Genomic DNA, 21,538 nt, shown 5'->3' with positions numbered 1-21,538 from the left:
TAGTTAAATTTTAAAACATAACTTTGGTATATTTACATTTTGTAAGAAAAAGTTTGCTATAAGAAAACATATAAATGTTGGAAAATCTCTATATAAACTAATTTATGTCGATGCCATTTAATGAACTCTTTTAACAATATTTTCCTATAGTTGCACATATGATTATTTTGTGACGTGGCTGTTTTCTTTTGTGAGTTTTTATTATTGGAATTGGAATCGGTAAATGTACCGGAATCCGGAATTTAGAAAATAATTTATAATTGTATCAGAATCTGGAAATATATACAGATAAATAAGAGTGCGTAACAGCTTTATTTTTAACTTTTCTTTCTTTCCCTCTCTCTATTCTTCTCTCATTATCCTTCTTCCCTCTATCCCAACTCCCCTCTCTTATGTTAATGTATTAAAAATAATAATAGAAGTATAAGAAATTCACGTGAGCGTTCAGTTTTAAAGCTATTGCTCCTGTGCCACGCCGAGTATTTTTTGTTAATATACAGCATTATAATGTATATTGGTACTTCCTAGTACTACCGGTTTTGGTTAAAGATAGCATTTTACAATATAATATAAAAAAATTATTCAAACTATTTTTTTTCAGAACTGTTGGTTTAAAAAAATATTTCATTATAAAAACACTTAGTGAAAATGGTTTAAATCAAAACAGTAAATGAAACATGGTTTATTTTGAAAATATAAGATTAAAAAACTTTTAAAGGTTTTTTTTTTGTTACAAAAATAATTATTTATTGCGGTCGTTTGATATCATTTCGAAAATATAAAAAAAGTATGTTTTTCTTTAATAATATAAATATTTAGTAAGAGAAATTTTATGTTCAATTAAAACCGGAAGTACGAGAAAGTATTTATCTACGGGAGTTATTTTGACTTAACATCGTTTTCCTTTGGACTTTGATTCAATTTTGCTATCATATCATTTCAAAAAGATAGTGTAACATGTAGAAGAGAGATATCATCACTACCGATATCCTTAGTACACTTCCTAATTAGTGTGGCTCCATGGTTATTTCCTATAAAAAAAGAAAGACTAGGATCAATCTCTTTTTTTTCTGCCACAAACTGAATAGAAATCTCTCTCTCACTCCCTCCTCTCAATCTCTCTCGCTTACTTTCTCTCTCTCTCTCTCTCTCTCTCTCACTCTTCGTTTTTTCTTAATTCAAGTACAAACTAAATAAGTCCCCAAAAAGAAAGTTCAGTAAAAAATGTATTCCCTCATAAACTGCAAAAAAGAAATCAAAGACAAAATTTAGAGAATATAAAAATGTATTACCACGAAGTACTCGACCATTAAATCAATAAGTATAAAAAGCTGCAACAAAAAAAAGAGCAGAGAATGAAACATAAAAATGTGGATAACACATACCACAATAGTACTTATAAAAGAGACTGAGACTAGCAATATCACGTCAGCTATATAAAGAGGGAGTGTTCAGGGAAAAGGCTGAGGACAACCAAATTACATGGCATGCATGTTTCAAAACATGTATGCAATCCAAATACTTTTGTATGTCCAAAGCAATTCTTCATTATAAAAACCAAGGAATGGTGCTTTCCATTAGGATCAACACATTTTTCCATCTCTCTTAATTGAATGTTTTGAAACTAAGATAATTGCAATTATCGATATTTGAACTTTTTAGCAAAATGTATTTTACCTTTCTACTGAAAAGAAAAAAAAAAACAAAAAACAAATTTGGAATCCAAGTAATAATGCTTTATTAAAAAGTAAACGAGTTATGGAATGTGAGGACTTGGTATTTATATATATATATATATATATATATATATATATATATATATATATATATATATATATATATGTATGGTATATGTATGTATATATATGTATGGTATATGTATGTATATATATGTATGGTATATGTATGTATATATATGTATGGTATATGTATATATGTATATATTTATGGTATATGTATATATATATATGGTATATGTATATATATATATATATGGTATATGTATATATGTATATATGTATGGTATATGTATATATATATGTATGTATTTATATATATATATATGTATGTATGTATATATATATGTGTATGCATATATATATATGCATATATATATGTATATATGTATGTATATGTATATATTTGGGGTAGAGAGGGCTCCCGTAAGCCATGGTGAAGGCAACCTTTCTAGGAGAAGCAAATCTCTGATTAAAAAAAAACATAAAGCGGGAGACCAGTACCCGCATTAAGCTGGTCTGCAGTTTAATTTGTTGCTGGCTATCTTGCTCTTGCTTGTTGCTGGATCTCAACATGTTGAACCCAGAGAGAGACTTAGCTGTCGTACAAAGCTAAGACTCTGTAACACCATATTTGTATAGATACTCCCTCAGACATTTGGGCTCATGGATTTTAAATGTCTGAGAGAGTGGCACTCGTCTGACAAGACGTTGCAATCATCATATGTATATATATATATATATATATATATATATATATATATATATATATATATATATATATATATATATATGTATGTATATGTGTATATATATATATATATATATATGATATAAAATAAGATTCTTGGTATTGAAAATTCATTCAAATGTTAAAAAAAAAAAACATGTAAACCTATCAGGAAGATATACACAATTTTAATTAGTCGACAAGGAGTACAAATAAAACAAAACAAAAAACTTATTCCATGGAGTTTCGAAGAGAGCAATTCTTCTCCTCAGAGGGAAGAGGTTTGCAAAATATACAAAAAATTTTGCAGGTTAATGCATTAAAGGAAACAATATGAAATGTATCATTTTTGCATAAGGAAAGTCATTTAACAGTTTTTAGAATGTTCATAGTGATTCAAAGAATAATGGGAAAGACGGTAAATTCCAACATATATATATATTTGATTTTCAACATATATATATATATATATATATATATATATATATATATATATATATATATATATATATATATATATATATATATATTTCAGAATGTGAGAGATTATATATAATAAATTCCATAGGCAAATAACGTTGAAGCCCATAAGAGCCATGGCAGTCAACGAACTGGAAGTCCAAGACTCGAGTTTCGCCCTCATTTGGGCTTATCAGTTAGAGACATCTGAACTCAGGATTCGAAACTGGAGCCTCTTGCATGCGAGGCAAACACTCTACCAACTGAGCAAACACCCCGCATACAAGAAATTCTATTAACGAACACAGATCAAGCAAACTGCAATTAAATCCAACTGTGAATGGACCTACTTTGTCTCGACAAGGGACGCGGTCATCCAACCAGCTAATAACCCTAACCTGATGTCTCACAAGTAGGAGTTTCAACTCGAAAGGATGATGCCATCCAGCAATGCTAACCTAGCGAGTAAATTATGATAGGATTTTTCAGAATGTGAGAGATTATATATATATATATATATATATATATATATATATATATATGCACACATGAGGTGCCTTAAATGATTTTCCAGACGTTTTTTCTACAGGCATTTAAAATTGTTGTAGATTCTTGAAAATTCAGTATCTTATTGTTATCCATCTTATGAGATGACTGACCAATTTTTTATGATTTTAGCTTCAAATGAACAGCTACAGCAAGAATTGGAATACACCCTACTAAAGCCTGGTTGTCACAGCTGATGAATTTCTTAGGCATCAAACAGTGCCTCACCCTCCCTGTAGTCAAGACCTTGCTCCCTGTGACTTTTAGTTATTCCCTAAGCTCAGGGAAGACCTTAGAGGTTGTCGTTATGAGACAATTGAGGAAATGAAAGAGGCTGTGACGTGCTCATACAAGACGACTCCCATGGGATCTTCCAAAAGTTATTGGAACCATACGACAAATGCATTGGAGCCGGAGGAGATTACTTTGAATAAGACTAGAGTTTCATGTATGTACTATCAATAAAAGTGCCTATACGAAAAAGTTTGGAAACTTAATGAAAGCGCTTCATATATTTAGGCATATGTATTTTTTATATGGATGCCTTTGGGCGATGTATGTCCACCTTATTATTATTTGTAAAATATGTGCATTAGTATAGGTATATGTGTGTATGAAAGTTTCGGATGAAAAATTGGGTTAACAAAGTTAATAAGACGGGCACATATTTATATTTCATTAGATTGGAACAATCTTAATCTTAAGTAGAGTCGTTTAATTCGATCGAAATATCAGTTGCCTTTACAGATGTATCTGTTATTATCTATACTAAACTGTGTTCATGCTTATCCATTATTCCACAAAGTAAACATCTAATATGTGTGTAGGCCTACGTATATTCATGTTCTTGTGTGTCTGAGTTCGTGTGTTGAAATATAAATTCTTGTGGAAAGTTTTTTTTTTCTCTCATTTTGAGGATGACGAAAAATGGTGGCTCCGTCAACTTCTTTTCCCATTTCTTTTCTTTTCCAACCTTTGATAATATGGAACGATCTGGAAAAAAAAAAAAAGGAGAAAATTAGAAGAATTTCACTAACAAAATACGAACATATTGCATGGCAGTTTAGTATGGATTATTGACTCTTCTTTCGAATGGTTCCAGATTATTTTCTCAAACAGCTGGAACATTTCATGGAAAAAGGAGACAAAGAAGACAATTGACTATAACTTTCTTTTTTCATATATAAAGATATCGTTCCAGACGTGAAGCCACTTAATGTAAGGGCTAAAACATAATACTACGTTGAGGAGGGGTTGGAGGCTCCTCAGGCACTTTTTGCAGGTCAGAGTGCCCCTTCTCAGGGGCGTTGACTGTTCAATCCCGCTTTCCAACCCTTGTGTCAAAGTTTTTGTGGTGAGAGAAAATACAAACCGGCTGGTTGCCGTACTTAATACGCAACAACCATTCCAGCGACGTCTCCACGATACGGATAGACGAAGTGACTCTCCACGAAAAACGATAGAAATGCAGGCTTATAATTTTTTTTTTCATATATAAAGATATCGTTCTAGACGTGAAGCCACTTTATGTAAGTGCTAAAAAATAATACTATGTTAACGTGAAACAAAAAAAGCCAACGATATGAGTTAAATGAATAGATTCCTACCTAGAAAACAGAATCTTTCTTTTTATCACAAACATCGTTCATGGAATGTGAGGACTAAAGGACAAAATAAGAAAGGCAAAAGTAACAAGAGTGTAAAACCAGAGAGGACATGAGGGATCAAAACACTCTTATCTATCTTGATTAGAGAATGATTCTTCATTCTATAGTCAAATATTCTAAACAGCAGATGATTATTATATTAGTGGTATTTGTTTACATTAGAATTGATAATTTAAGTCATTTGGATTATTCGGACTAATAATCTCATCTTTCTTATTTCCACAATGGTTTCTGCATTCGACATGAAAATGCCGAGTTCAAAAAGATACAGCTGAAGAAATTTAAAGTTTTCATTGTGAACATAACAAATAAGATGAGAAATTTCTCATCCAAACTGACCACATTCCAAACTTAATAAACTCATGGCTAATTTTTGGAGATGAGGATTGCTAATCTGTATTATTTAATATTCTCATCTTGAGTTTTATTCTAATTTTTTTTGCCCAATGAATAAAGTACTAAATAAAATTCAGTTCTAAGTGACACTTTTCTAGAGGTTGAAGGTTCAATCTTCAGTACGGGGCGATACTAAAAATACAATTGACAATTACTTTTATAACTTCTACCTGGTCATTACTGACAGAATGAGAGCGTGCTACTCCTGTGGATTAAATAAATTTTGTTGTTTAAAACTCGAGGCAGATTCCTGAGTTTGGACGAAAGTATCGGAGTTCAACAAGTTATACCTGAAGAACGTTGGAGATGATATCAGCATTACCAAAATGAGAACAATAGTCCGAATCATACAAATAATACTCACATGATCAAACTAACCAATCGCTGTTTACACATCATGAGGATAGAGGAATCTGAGATGAAACATGGTCAATCATATTTACATAACCTTATACACTTAAGTACGCAAACATTTTTTGTACTTATATTCATCCCTAATTGCCAGTGAGAGATAAAGGATTGCTTCAATTGAGAGGCCATATTAATAAGAGCATTCTAGTTGGGAGTTGTGCAGCAAGATGTTTGTTCACATTACATTTAAACGTTTACATTTTGGTATAGCAGGGAAACAGAAGCAGAAAGGAAATTTAAAAGGCCAACAGTTCATGAAAATAAACTATTAGAGCAGAATTTTTTTTTGTACCTGGGAACATCTCCAATGAAGGTCTGAGATTTTTCTGGGATTTTGGTTGAGGTATGAACAGTGAAAGAGCATCTTAAGCCTCCGTTCAGTCTTGAAAGATAAAGGATACCCCATGTAGAGACAGCTGCACATGTAATTGTGAGGCAAGGGTTGCGCAATTCCTAACCACACTTCTCCTGAATCGGCACTGTTTTGGTCCAGTGGCAAGGAGAAGTCCAGGACAACTGGAAACAATGCCGAGATAAGCGGAGAGCACCTACAGCACCTAGAAGTCTCAAATGGTCACCCATTTAGTACTGACCAGGTTCAATGTTGCTTAACTTCGGTGATCCAGTGGGAATAGGTGTGTCAATGTGGTTATGCTGTATATGAAGGAGCATGAGTACTGTGATTTCATCAAAGCACATTGTATTGAAGTAAAAAAAAAGAAAAAAAAACAGGGATACAATATTGTGGCGATGAGACAGGAGTTAGAGCTTGGTAGACAGTAGAGATTCTTTTTGAACACTGCTTAGGAAGGTGAGGTCAGTAACTAATGCACCAGCCCAGATGTGACAACAATACTCCATGCATGGGCAAATGGTGGCTTTGTAGAGATATAGGATATTGGCAGATATAGGAATTTTTTTAGCACTATGGATCCCACTTCCCTTGTCAGCGTTTTCTATGTATTATTCCAATACATACTTCCTGTAAATAAGGAGTTTTATCCACATGTACAGAGGAAAGTATTGTGCCATCAGCAAATATACCCTTCTTAGATGCAATTGCATTAGAGAGGTCGTTTATGAAAATTATGGATCCCTAATAGTAAAAAAGAAGACCAAAATATGAACTGGCATTGGATATTGGGGCTTAGGGCACCAAAAGCAAGCAAACATAAGGATTTAAGTAAAAAGAAAACTTCTGGGCGACACCAGACAATTACAGCAAATGTATAGCAAAAGACAACCTAATTATAGAAGTATGGGGTCTCTATCATAAATCTTAAGTTTGAATCTAAGACAGAGTCTCTTTATATCCAACCACGTTGATTCCTGTCCGAACATGGTGAACTCTACTCTCTCTTTTCCCATAGTATATCTGTTTTTACCCAAGTAAACTGAATCTTTCAGCACAAAGGGGATATAACCCACTTGTATCCTTAGTGTCATTCTCTCTTGTTCTTCTAATTTCCATATACACGTTTTATTTACATATTAACAAGCTTAAAGTGGACTTTCAACACAACGTAAAAAGAACATAAAATACAAGGGTTTGTTACTCAAAATTTGTGGTCTCTACCATACATGGTAGGCTACGAATTCTTCATATTCGATCATATGGAATTCTGTCCAACTTAGTAAACATCTTTCTCTCTTGTTCAGTAGTTTTGGTTTCTATATATATTTGTCTGTGATGTAAAAAAAAAAAAAGAAAACATGGTGCTTATAAAAATAGCCATTCAATTATATGGATATCACTTTGGTGATCGTCTCATCAGTAGAAAGTGTGATTCTGAATTGGTTACACACTTAATACCACGGGTTTTTATCTGTGGAGATAGCTAAAAAAATGTGTCTATTAAAACAATTCAAGACTATTCAATCACAGCTGACATTTTGAGATATAATTGTGTATGATCCTGCACAGTTGGGAGATTCTATTTATAAAGGATGCTGCTAGGAACTGACGAATCAAATTAATTCACGTTCTGCTACCAACCAATCAGAAACCAGAATTGTTCCATAAAAATTCAACCTTTTCTGTAGCAACTTTGCATATGTTTTCTTCTTGTCAACACGGGAAGAATATTTTGCTCTGTGGCTTTCAACTCAAGAACTGTCTACTGATAACCACTCACCTCCAGGACTTGTATAGAACAACTAACCATCGTAAACTGTGTTAAAACTAAACATGGCTTACAACTCTAGAAGAGTGTTATTGTTATTGATAATTTTCCATGCCATATTTAATATGGCATATTTAATATGGCATATTTAATATAGCATATTTAATATAGCATATTTAATATAGCATATTTAATATAGCATATTTAATATAGTATATTTAATATGGCATATTTAATATAGCATATTTAATATAGCATATTTAATATAGCATATTTAATATAGCATATTTAATATAGCATATTTAATATGGCATATTTAATATAGCATATTTAATATGGCATATTTAATATAGCATATTTAATATAGCATATTTAATATAGCATATTTAATATAGCATATTTAATACAGCATATTTAATATAGCATATTTAATATAGCATATTTAATATGGCATATTTAATATAGCATATTTAATATAGCATATTTAATATGGCATATTTAATATAGCATATTTAATATAGCATATTTAATATAGCATATTTGATATAGCATATTTAATATAGCATATTTGATATAGCATATTTAATATAGCATATTTAATATAGCATATTTAATATGGCATATTTAATATAGCATATTTAATATAGCATATTTAATATAGCATATTTAATATAGCATATTTAATATAGCATATTTAATATAGCATATTTATTATAGCATATTTAATATAGCATATTTAATATAGCATATTTAATATAGCATATTTAATATAGCATATTTAATATAGCATATTTGATATAGCATATTTAATATAGCATATTTAATATAGCATATTTAATATGGCATATTTAATATAGCATATTTAATATAGCATATTTTATATAGCATATTTTATATAGCATATTTAATATGGCATATTTAATATAGCATATTTAATATAGCATATTTAATATAGCATATTTAATATGGCATATTTAATATAGCATATTTAATATAGCATATTTAATATAGCATGTTTAATATAGCATATTGAAGTGTGTGTTCTTGTTTTAAATCTCTTTCACTCCAAACAAGGCATATTATCACTTAGACATGACAGGCTACTAATTATGATCATGCCTACAAGAGACTATGTGGAGAATATAGCCGCAAGATATTTGTTCGCATTACATTTAAACATCTCCATCATAAAACAGTAAGGGAAGCAAGAAATAGGAAGGGAGTTCCAAAGTTTCACTGTCGGTAGGAAGAAACTATTAGAGTAGAATGTTTTCCGGCATCTAGAGACCTCTACAGTGAAGGGTAGGGAATTTGCTGCTTGTCAGGTTGGTCAAGAGTATGTACGTTGAGAAGGCACAAGTGCTATGAGTTCACCAGAACGCATTCCATTAAAGTACTTATAAAACAGGCATGAGGGTGAAACACTGCAGTGAAGGGACAGAGGTTGGAGCTTAACCGAGAGTACAGGACCTATGAGATTGGGGACTCTTTTTTGAATCCTATCTAAGAGAGAGAGACGAGTGATAGGTGCACCAACCCAGATGTGGCAACAGCACTTCATGCCTAGGCGAATGGTGGCTTTGTAGATACCCTCAGACGTGAATAACTTTCTAGCATCGTAAAGGGAACCCACCTTCTTTGCAGCAGCCTTGGCAATGTATCAATTCCAATTCCTGTTGTCTGTGAGTCCGTGTTTGTCATTAAATCAAGATAAAACAAAGACCATTGCACATTTGTGACTCAAATTGGACGGACAAATTACGGAACTCAGTTTAAATATAATATTAATACTGAGCATGACCTAATGATTTGTCATTCATTCACTATATTGCTCTGTAATTACATTGAGCTTCTTAAATAAGGATTGGTATAAATTATAAGGAAATAAGATATTTCCACAGAAATAAATATATATATATATATATATATATATATATATATATATATATATATCAACATTATAGTAAATATTTTTACTTAATTTTTATCCACATAGTGATGTGTTTCATACTTTTTCTGGTGCCAAGACTAAACTGCTTTCCTTCAATAATTACAAGAAACCTTCTCTGCCACCAATAACAATGACCAGTGACTCTTTATCTGAGAGTACATCTTTCAAACTCCTTGGCCTAACGTTCACAGGAAACATGAGTTGGAACAATTACATTGAAAGCATTACCAGGGCCACTGTGAAGAAGGTAGGCTCTCTCTACCGTGCTAGAAAACTACTAGCACCCGAAAGTATCCTGTACCTCTATAAGGCCACCATTCGCCCATGTATGGAATATTGCTGTCACATTTGGGCTGGTGCTTCTGCTACTAGTCTCTCGCTCCCAGACAAGGTTCGAAAGAAAGTCACCAATCTGATAGGCCCTTAACTGGCATCTAAGTTCAGCCTCTATCCCATCGACGAAACGTTGCATCCCTCTGCCTGTTCTACAAGTATTTTAATGGTGAATGCTCTGTCGAATTGCAGACACTTGTGCCCCCACGACGTAGACACCCTCGACAAACCCGACAGGCAGCTAAATCCCACCCCACGCAGTAGAAGTCCCTAGATGTAAAAAGATCTTTCTACTCCAGTAGTTTCTTCCCCAGAACCGCTAGACTCTGGAATTCCATTCTAGGTCCCTGCTTCCCCAACTGTACTGACATGCAGAAGTTCAAGTGTAACGTGAACCGATATCTTGCTACCCAAATCACTACATAGTACCCTAGTAGTTGTTGCCCCTGATAGTAGCCCCCTACACCAAAGTGGCGATTTGCCTTGTTTAGGGTGAAATTATAAAAAAAAAAAAAAAAAATCATCAGTGTGTAGGATGACTGTCCAGCTGATTGTATAATTCAGACCTAAGACCAAAGTCAACTTTGATTCTTCAATCTGAGCTTCTACTATGCGTCCAACTTTAACGCCATAAAGAAAGGGAGAGAGAATTATACTTTATTTTTTATTGTAACAAATACTCATCTAGCTACAATCCAATCTCTGGCCCCCCCTCGCCAATCTTTCACGAAAAACACCCGTCTAGCTGAATCCACTGTGAAAAATTTCCCCCACTCTATATCTGTGCCTAAATCAAAACGCGGATTCCATGAACAAAGCTTCTTTCTTAGAACTGCACGCCTGTGGAACTCTGTTCTGTCTGCCTGCCTCCCTCCGGACTACACCTTGGATGTCTTCAAGTCCAATGTTAAAAAATTCCCAATGAACCACCCCCTTAAGTAAACACTTCAGCAAATCTCACTAACGTAATGTACTTGCAATAACCCTTATCCCTGAGTGGCTTCCGGGTCTTGATAAGTGGTGATCACTGTGTAAAAAAAAAAATAAAAAATAAATAAATAAATAGAAATTCCATCCGTCTGTAGATTACAATATCGTGTGAATAAGTTCCTGCTGAGCCATTCTATGTTCCACCATTACTGATCATGTTGTCTCACCATCAATCTAACACTGAACTTTTATCTTAGAACTTCAGGCCTTGATAAGTAGTGACCGTCCAAGATATATATATGTATATATATACACACACATATATATATTGTCTGTATTTTTGAGATGAGGTGTTTTCATTTATTGAGATTGTCAGACTGAATTCCTCATCTTGGTTGTTATAGTCACAACATTTCGGCCGTTTTGCCCTCCGGCCTTTTGTATCAAACTATTTTTACTTCATCCCATATATGGATGGAGAGGAGGGACCATCGCCCCCTATGGGATGAAGTAAAAATAATAAACAGAGAGACCCACTGGAAAGTGAGAAAACTTAAAGAAACAGCTCACATGCTCGGACATTACAACCTACTGAGCAAACCAAGCGTAGAGCTGAATGCAATTTGGACACCTCTGATAGAGAGAGAAAACCTTGAATAACAACATAGGTTTAACATTAACAAAAACCTAGGGACATATGGCCGAGTGGTCCTAGACGTTGTATCAAAGTTTACAGTTACCCAAAAGTACTGAGTTAAATCCTGAACGAAGGCAGTGAAAAGTAACATTCAAAACAGAGAATCAGCAACTCTCCCAGAGCCTAGCTGGAGTCCGAACACGGTACCCCCGTAATAATAATAAAGGGTTGGGTTCAAGACTCCTAACAAACGGTTCCCCAGTTCGATACAAAACACCTCATGAAGGCCAAACGTTGTGACTATAACAACCAAGATGAGGAAGTCAGTCCGACAATCTCAATATATATATATATATATATATATATATAGAGAGAGAGAGAGAGAGAGAGAGAGAGAGAGATAGAGAGATAAATGCAACTGTGAGTGTGTGAGAGTTCATTGTGTGAGAGTTCGTTGCTTATAGACTCCGAAACGGCTGAACAGATTTTCTTTAAAATTTACAGAACTTTAGTGTATAAGTCTGAGAATGATCTTAGTTAAGTTTTGTCTTAGAATACCCCCGATAATTACCAATAATCGATAATTGAAACCGTTATTTTGATTTATTTATCATCGCTTTTTTTTCCATGCTGTTGCAGCAATGATAGAACAACAGACCGTAAAAATTCTACTGTGGGTAAGTTGATATTACATGCTTTTTTTTTTTTTTTTTTTGCTTGACATGATCTATAAGTTCAAACTCCACACGTTGCAAAGAACTTTATAAGACTTGAAAATTTACATGTCTTTTTGGTTTCTTTTTGCATGACATGGTCTGGAGGTTCAAACCCCACATGTAAATTTCTTAATATTTTTTTTCATTAACTGGAAAGTAGTTTATATAAAATAATTTTATAAAATAAGCAGTAGGTTCTCCACAATGCAATGTAGAATAACATATATTTTGGACTAAGTTACTGCATGCAGTCATGTGAAGCTCCCTCCCGGGCGATTTCACAGATTTCGATGACAATAAAAATATAGAAGTGTGAAATGTTCGTTGATCATCATTCAATCCCGGGTAACGTCGAGTCTCTCTGCTAGTATATATATATATATATATATATATATATATATATATATATATATATATATATATATATATATGAACAGTGTAAATATTCATATTGTATATCCTCTCCTAATAAATGCTTTTTTCTTACTCTGACAGGGTGGAACAATAAAATTGTCACCCTAGGATAGATGACATGATTCCATTTCCGTTTGATGAAAACCAGTTTTCTTTCTTTGTTGAATACCATCTACTAGTTGGCGAGTTGTGTACAAATGCTAATAGCGATAGGGGCCTTCTATCATGTCTGAAAGTGACACAATGTTCAATGAGCAAGATCGGAGATGTGCCACTATACAACTCATGCTCTCTACCAATTCAAGTTATGACAAAAGGACCATTGCCACCACTCTTCAAATACAAATCTGGACGGTTCAACATTTAAGGGCAGAGCTCAAAGCATCTGATGACCCTTTGGAGGTGGTGGAGCGAAGGTCTAAGGCCAAAAACACCAGCAGGAAGACCCTGACCATGGAGTTCATCGAAAAGGTCCAGGCAATCATTGATGAAACTCCGCAGCAGCCTATTCCACAAATTGCCAGCGATTTAGTCGTCTCACACCGATACACACATACACACATATATAAATGCTAAAATATATATATATATATGCTAATATATATATATGTGTGCTTATATATACATATATATATGCTAATATATATGTGTGCTTATATATACATATATATATGCTAATATATATATATGTGTGGTTATATATACATATATATGTGCTTATATATACATATATATACGCTAATATATATATATATGTGTGCTTATATATACATATATATATGCTAATATATATATGTGCTTATATATACATATATATATGCTAATATATATATGTGCTTATATATATATATATGCTAATATATATATATATGCTAATATATATATATATGCTAATATATATATATATATATATATATATATATATATATATTAGTATATTTGGGCAACATTTTTTCTTTTATGCATGTTTCATTAAACAGCAGGGATAATTCCTGTTTGTTTCTTTTGTGATCTGTTTTTTTTCTATTTGGTCGGTCAATGTTCGAACGTTCTGTTCAAGTGTAACAAGAAATTTGCCATAGTCGCGAAAGTTTTTGACTTCTACAAGTTTTAAGCGAGTGATGAAATTAAAAATTACGTAGTCACGTAGTCAGGTGACGTATCCATGATGCCACATATTTCGGGAAGTCTTCTCTTTGTCAGGCGTGTGTTTGACTTTCAAACACGCTTGGTGGATTTTACTCTCTGCGTTGTTCTGTCTTCTATAAACTTAAATTTGTTTTATATTTCATATTTGCATTGAATATGATCCATAGTCATTTGACATCAATGAACCGGAATTCTTCTTCTTCTTCTTCTTCTTCTTCTTTTTCTTAAAACTCTTTAAGCTTAAGCTTTAAATCTTAAGTATTTTTTTTAGAATCAAAATCATGTAAATGAAAATAAACTTAAGTATTCTAGACATAAGATTTAGTATCTTGATTTTAAGATTTGTAAGGGAGGATAAAAACGGTGTAAAACTGTTTTGTTCAGCGAATTAATTTTACCTATCCTGGGACGGGTAATCTTCTAGTAAATATGTAATTTGATGTGTGACATTCTAAACCCAACTTGTTGTTATTTGTGATAATCTTATTTTATATAAGTGTTTGTAGCAGTGACCTTGGTATGCAGGAACTGTACACGATGCCTTTCGTATTTAATACACCATATGCTAACAATAAAAATGCAAGTTGTAAATAAAGAGAAAATGAAGGCAAACACGAAAAATAAACATAAAATATTCATATATAAAGTTATTTTGTGTGAGCGAATTTTTCATGTCTGTAAGTTTGAAAAGTTAATTTTTTTTTACTAAGCTGTCACCACTTATCAAGACGCAAGGGTCACTCGAGGATGAGAGTTAACAGAATTTCAATCAGTTAAGACTAACAAAAGTAAGAACATAGAATAATGTAATAAGATATAAAAAAAATATATGTATATATATATAGTAGCAAGAAGCCCGGCGTTGCCCGGTGGTACAATATGTTTAAACATGATATTTTAATTTATGCAGGTTGCGTATGTATTCTTATAGAATTAATTCTCTATTGAATATGATATATTATGAGGATTAATTCACAAAAAGAAATATAAAAAAATAATAATGATAATGTCGTTCATCAAATTTCGTCTGTGTTTGTTTATAATATCATGTCAGCTGATATTTGGGCTTGACGATCTTAAAAATAGTCTTTCTTCACTTATAGATAAAAAAAAAAGAATTTTTACAGGGGAATAATGGTGCATTACATCGGCCAAGGTAAAACTAGTGTAACGTAAAATATTCCCCCTTTATAAATTTTTCTTTTTTAATTATAAGAGAAGAAAGATTATTCTTAAGAAAGGATTTTTTTCAATTTTCGATACTTATCGGATGAATTTCTGTACAAAACATTTCTTCGTGTGAAATTTATAAGCCGTTTCAGAACCTATGAGGAAGGAACTTATACACACAGACACACACACATAAACCCTAACCCAACACAAAGGCTTCCTTCAGATTTGACAAACTATGGATACCCACTGTAAGGGTGCCTCTGTGTGAGATTTTTGTAGGAAGAGTTGCGCAATGTCCAACCACACCTCTCCTGAGTCAACATTGTTGCATACTAGTGGCAATACTAGGTGCTGTATGTAGTGCACCAAGTTGTAGAAATTTCCAGCTTGGTATCTCTGGCATGTTAATTCACTGGGAGAGATGCACCCCTAGTCTTTGTTAAGACATACATATAGGAGAAAGTAGACTCTGATGTAAGAACCTGCAGTTTAGTGTAATACTCTGTCTTTGTGGCAGTCATGTACATCAACAAAGATACTAAAAAGTGTGGTTGGTTCTACACAAAGCTTTCACCACTATAAACAAATCACCTGTGTGAATTTTTGAGCAACTTAGTTGTTGTTGTGGAACCTTATATATCGAAATCGATGGGAGAGTCCATTTTCCATTTAATATATATATATATATATATATATATATATATATATATATATAAAAAATAAATTTCCTACCCTCTGATGAGAAGGAAAGTATTTCTTTGAAACTCCGCGGATTAAGGACTATCCACTTATCTAGTGTTTCCTTTTCAGATTAAATATGTTTTTAACTCATTTCAAAGTGTTTTTTAACATATTTTATTAACTGTTTGCTTGTATATATATATATATATATATATATATATATGAGATCATCACGTTGACACATCGGTTCTCCTCAGATCACTGAAGTTAAGCAATGATGAACCTGGCTAGTACCAGATGGGTGACCATTTGGGAATTCTAGGCGCTGTATGTGCTTTCCGCTTATCTCAGCATTGTTTCCATTTGTTCTGAACCTCCTCTTGCCACTGCTATTCAACAATGTCGACTTAGGAAAGGTGTGGTTGGAGATTGCGCAACTCTTGCCACAATAATTTCATGTGTAGGCACCCTTACAGTGGGTATCCTTAGTCTGTCAATATTTTTCTGCCTTATATTGGTATTAATACTTGTTGTGTGTCACTCATCATATTTTCAATTATATTATAAGTAATGCCCTCTCACCGACAAACATGCAGGAAAGGGATAAGAATGTTGGTTCAGTTTAAATCTAGTTCAGGTCAAGAACTTTCCATGAATCACAAGAGAAATTCAATTAAAGTGTTATGGAATTCATTTTAGCTGCATGACCTGTATTCAAATGAGCAAGCCTGTGCACTATGTGACGTCACAGAAGAGGAAGAGAAGGGAAAGAAGAAGAGAAAAAATGCACCACTTGACGAGGACGAAAAAAAGCAAGTATTAGCATGAGATGAACGTGTTGCTCTCTGGTGGCTTGAAAGACTTTTAAGCTCGTGTCGAAATGGCAGGGTTTTGTTAACTACATATCAGAAGAGATGAAGAAAGAAGACCTTTAAGATTTGGAATGTACCATGAATAAATGTCTTTCTTTCCTACTGAAAAAAAAAACGAGTCAAATTTCTTCTATTGTTTGTTTCCTTTCGACTGTCTCAGACACGTGTTGGATCCAAGCTTTAAAATGTAACGGCACAGTTAGATATACAGATAAGCATGGCTCTACATAAACACAAGTTACAATATGACTGGCGGTGGCAAGAGTTTGTCCAAGGTACAAAAGAATCATGTTTTTACCAAAAACTCTCATATGTACACTGTCATTAGCAAACAGATGCACAAAATATTTTAATAAATATCATACAGATAAATATTGGATGTATTACAGCTGATTTTTATGTAAGTCTCTCTCTAGTCCCTCTCATATATATATATATATATATATATATATATATATATATATATATATATATATATACACACTCTTTATTTGTTTTTACACAGGCAGTAATATATTGTTACAGTCATGAGCATGTTTCGGTCAGCTAGTTACCAGTAACTAGAGACCTCTTCAGGTGATACAGCTTATACAAAACCAAAGTTTGCAAAATGTGTAGCAACATATTACTGCTTATGTAAAAACAAATAAGCATTTTGCTCTACTTTGATATTGAGCACGCTTATATTAACCTCGTTAAACTTCATTGGTTACTAAACCTCTGGAAAACAATAACCAAGATTATATATATATATATATATATATATATATATATATATATATGATTTTCAGAATGTGAGAAATTGTATAATAAATTCCACAGCCAAACAACGTCGCAGCTCACAAGAGCCATGACAGTCAACGAACCGGAAGTCCAAGACTTGAGTTTCGCCCTCATTTGGGCTCATCAGTTAGACACATCCGAGCTCAGGATTCGAAACCCGAGCCTCTTGCATACGAGGCAAGCACTCTACCAACTGAGCAAACGCCCCGCACACAAGAATTTCTATTAACCAACACAGATAAAGCAAACCGCGACGAAATCCGACTGTGAAATGAACCCACTTCGTTTCGACAAGGGACGCGGCCGTCCAACCAATCAATAACACTTGCCGATGTCTCACAAGTAGGAGTTTTAACTCGAAGGGACGACGCCATCCAGCAGTGCTTTAACCCAACGAGCAACATATAATAGGATTTTCCCTTCGAGTTAAAACTCCTACTTGTGAGACATCGGCAAGTGTTATTGATTGGTTGGACGGCTGCGTCCCTTGTCGAAACGAAGTGGGTTCATTTCACAGTCGGATTTCGTCGCGGTTTGCTTTATCTGTGTTGGTTAATAGAAATTCTTGTGTGCGGGGCGTTTGCTCAGTTGGTAGAGTGCTTGCCTCGTATGCAAGAGGCTCAGGTTTCGAATCCTGAGCTCGGATGTGTCTAACTGATGAGCCCAAATGAGGGCGAAACTCGAGTCTTGGACTTCCGGTTCGTTGACTGTCATGGCTCTTGTGAGCTGCGACGTTGTTTGGCTGTGGAATTTATTATATATATATATATATATATATATATATATATATATATATATATATATATATACCAGCAGTTCAGCCCGACTTATGTAGGGCCATATGAACTGTTCATAACTTTATGTGCATATGTATATATATGTTAAAAAGTTTGACTCAAGTCCAGGTAACCTACATTTAAAATTTCAAATGTTTAGACCTAAAATTGGCGAAGGAGTTTGGTAGAGTCTGCAAAGGTCAACTCTGTCAACTATTTGGCAGCCAAATTTTTGCCCAAAAACTGATTAAAAAGCTTGCTACATGTCTGAAAACCCTTTATGTTAATTTTCAAATGTTTACACCCAAAATAGCTGAACAGTTTGCTAAAGACCGCAAAGGTAAAATCTTTTGAACTTTGACCCCTGGGAAGCCAAATTTTCGGCCAAAACCGATTAAAAAGCTGGCCTATGTCTGAATACACTTTCTGTAAAATTTCAAATGTTTAGACTAAAAATTGGCTGAGTAATTTGCTAGAGACCGCAGTGGTAAACTTTTGATCCCAATTTTGACCCCTTAACATTTATTGTTTTGCCTCAAATCAAATTACAAAATTTGATTCATGTCCAAGTAACCTACATCTAAAATTTCAAGTGTTTAGACCCAAAATTGACAGAGGAGTTTTGTAGTTTTCAAAAGTCAAATCATTGAACTTTGATCCCTTGACAGCCAAATTTCCGGCCGAAAACCGATTAAAAAATTTTTCCCAAATCTCAACACCCCTTCTGTCAAATCTCCAGTCTGTAGATTGAAAATTGTCAGAGTAGTTTGGTAGGGAAATGTACACACACAGAGAAAATTTCACTTTTATATATATATATGGTTATCCACATATAGTACTGTTTTGCTATTTCACAGGTCATCAGTGCAGCTAGACAGGCAACTGCCTCAAGCCAGGATAGAAACCTGACCACCCAAATGGCAGTCAAGGCTTCTCACCATTACGTTATACGGCTGATGCTGAGTGGGTAATGAATTTATAATGTTTTGACATCGTCCAAATGCCTCCGCTCGACTTGTTTACACAAAGAGCGTAGCTTAGTATGCTATGGGTAGTTTGTATATCACTTCCCAATATTCTCAACCCAAGATAGGGAGCATTATATTCATCCACATACAGTACTGTTTCGCTGTTTCACAGCTCATCAGAATATATATATTTATTCTTTGAGCCACGCCCATGCGCATATATAAAAAGTTAAAAAATAAAGTTGTTTAACCTACAAATATATATTGGTGTATGCATAGAAGAGCATTTTAAATTGACTTACGCCTGCCAATTTCAATTTTTTTTATTCAGGGTGAAACGATAAAGTTGTCCCCCTAAAGAAAACAACATAACAACTTTATTTTAAAACTTTCATTGAAAAAATCAATTCAGGTAATTTGATTTTCAATGTAGCTGCCTTCAGCCTCAGTCATTGCCTCAATACGATTTCTGGAACTGGGAGCATGCTATTCCACAAGTGCCGGCAAAAGCTTGGTGGAAGCTCGGCAAATACTTGGTAGATGGTGTCAATCAGGCTGGCTTTTGTGTTATGGGAGGTCATGTTGGTGATGTTCTCAACATATCACCAAGCGAAGGAGTCCAGTAGGTTCAGGTCGGGGGAGCAGGAGGGGGCTAGTGAGGGAGGGGTACAAAGTTGTAACACTCCTTCTGAAGCTAAGCCTGGGTCTCTTTGAACTTGTGGGCCAATGCCGAATCCTGCTGCCATACCCAGGGTCTGCCAGCGACCACCCGATTGCATCAGAGGATCACCACACTCTTCAGCATATCCAGGTACACTTTAGTGTTGCCATAATTACCGAATTCGAAGATGTGAGGCGACATGATGTGGCGTTCACTTGAAACCACGCCAAAAACTATAACTGTGGTCGGAAACTTTGTTTTCATCATCTTGGGCATGTCACTGTTATTCGTGGCAATCCAGCAGTGCATTTTGAGGGTGCTGGCAATGGCCCTGCTGTCATAACTTGGATCGGTAGAAAACATAAGTTGCACAGCGGCACATGTATGATTTCACTCATTGAACATCGTGTCAATTTCAGACATGATAGAATATCCTACTGCTTTTGCTATTTGTACACAACTAGCCAACTAGTAGATGACGTGCAAAAAAAAAAAAAAAGATTTTATCAAACGGAAATGGAATCATGTCGTTTTTCCTCGTGCGACAATTTTATTGTTCCACACTACACTATTTAGTGAAATGAAATCTATATTCAGAAAGTAACCTCATTTGCATATTACATTTAAGAAAATCTATTTTAATAATTGTTTGTTGCAATAGAATTGTTTTGATTATTCTATTTAGAAATATTATTAACAGTTAATTTATTTCATTTATTTTTAATCAAATTTATTTTTAATTATATTTAGCTAACACTAGTTGCCTTTAAAAACGGAAGTAAGTTTGTTTATTTAAGTTGTGAGAGTTATTTCCCCTTTAAGTTTAAGTACTATTTTCCTTTTAAACTATGAACATTATTTTCTATTTAATTTTCATAGATAAAAATGGATGTTGAATGCTTCCATAAATCCAACATGTGGTCCACCCCCAGGAAAATTGTAAGAAGTTAAGATAATCAGTGTATCTGAAATAGTATGTGACTAAACCTTAGATCCGCCAACTGGACCACACCGGGTACATACAGCTAGTATATATATATGTGTGTGTGTGTGTTTATATATATATATATATATATATATATATATATATATATATATATATATATATATATATATATATATACTACCTGCCTCATGGTCGGGTCACCGGAGATTAAACTGGCTCCCCCACCAGACTTGTTTTGTGAGGAGGGTGGCTAGTCTCCCTGAAGGATTAAAATCAAGACCTTCCAAAGGGCGAATGAACCCTTTTTCAGGATCAACGGCCAACTAGCACCGTGTGTGTTTGTGTGTATGTATGTGTGTGTTGGGGTGGAGAGGACTCCTGTAAGCCGTGGTGAAGGCAACCTTTCTAGGAGAAGCAACTCTCTAATTAAAAAAACCAGAAAGTGGGAGACCAGTACCCGTATTAAGCTGGTCTGCAGTT

At 33.9% G+C, this 21,538-nt stretch overlaps 1 long non-coding RNA gene across 1 annotated transcript in view; it reads right to left on the bottom strand.

Annotated features, from left to right (window-relative positions):
* Positions 1-3,017: 3,017 nt before the first annotated feature.
* LOC145285009 (uncharacterized) overlaps positions 3,018-21,538 on the bottom strand; it is a 66,265-nt gene continuing 47,744 nt past the window's right edge. The window contains exon 2 of the long non-coding RNA XR_013868929.1: positions 3,018-4,464. This is a non-coding gene — a long non-coding RNA (uncharacterized LOC145285009). The remainder of the gene's footprint in view (positions 4,465-21,538) is intronic.

This window comes from Euprymna scolopes, chromosome 9 (assembly GCF_053919585.1).
Source record: "Euprymna scolopes isolate OS-2025 chromosome 9, ASM5391958v1, whole genome shotgun sequence".
Lineage (NCBI taxonomy): Eukaryota > Metazoa > Mollusca > Cephalopoda > Sepiida > Sepiolidae > Euprymna > Euprymna scolopes.
Note: the sequence above shows the minus strand (reverse complement) of the source record. Positions and strands in the feature narration are given on the sequence as shown.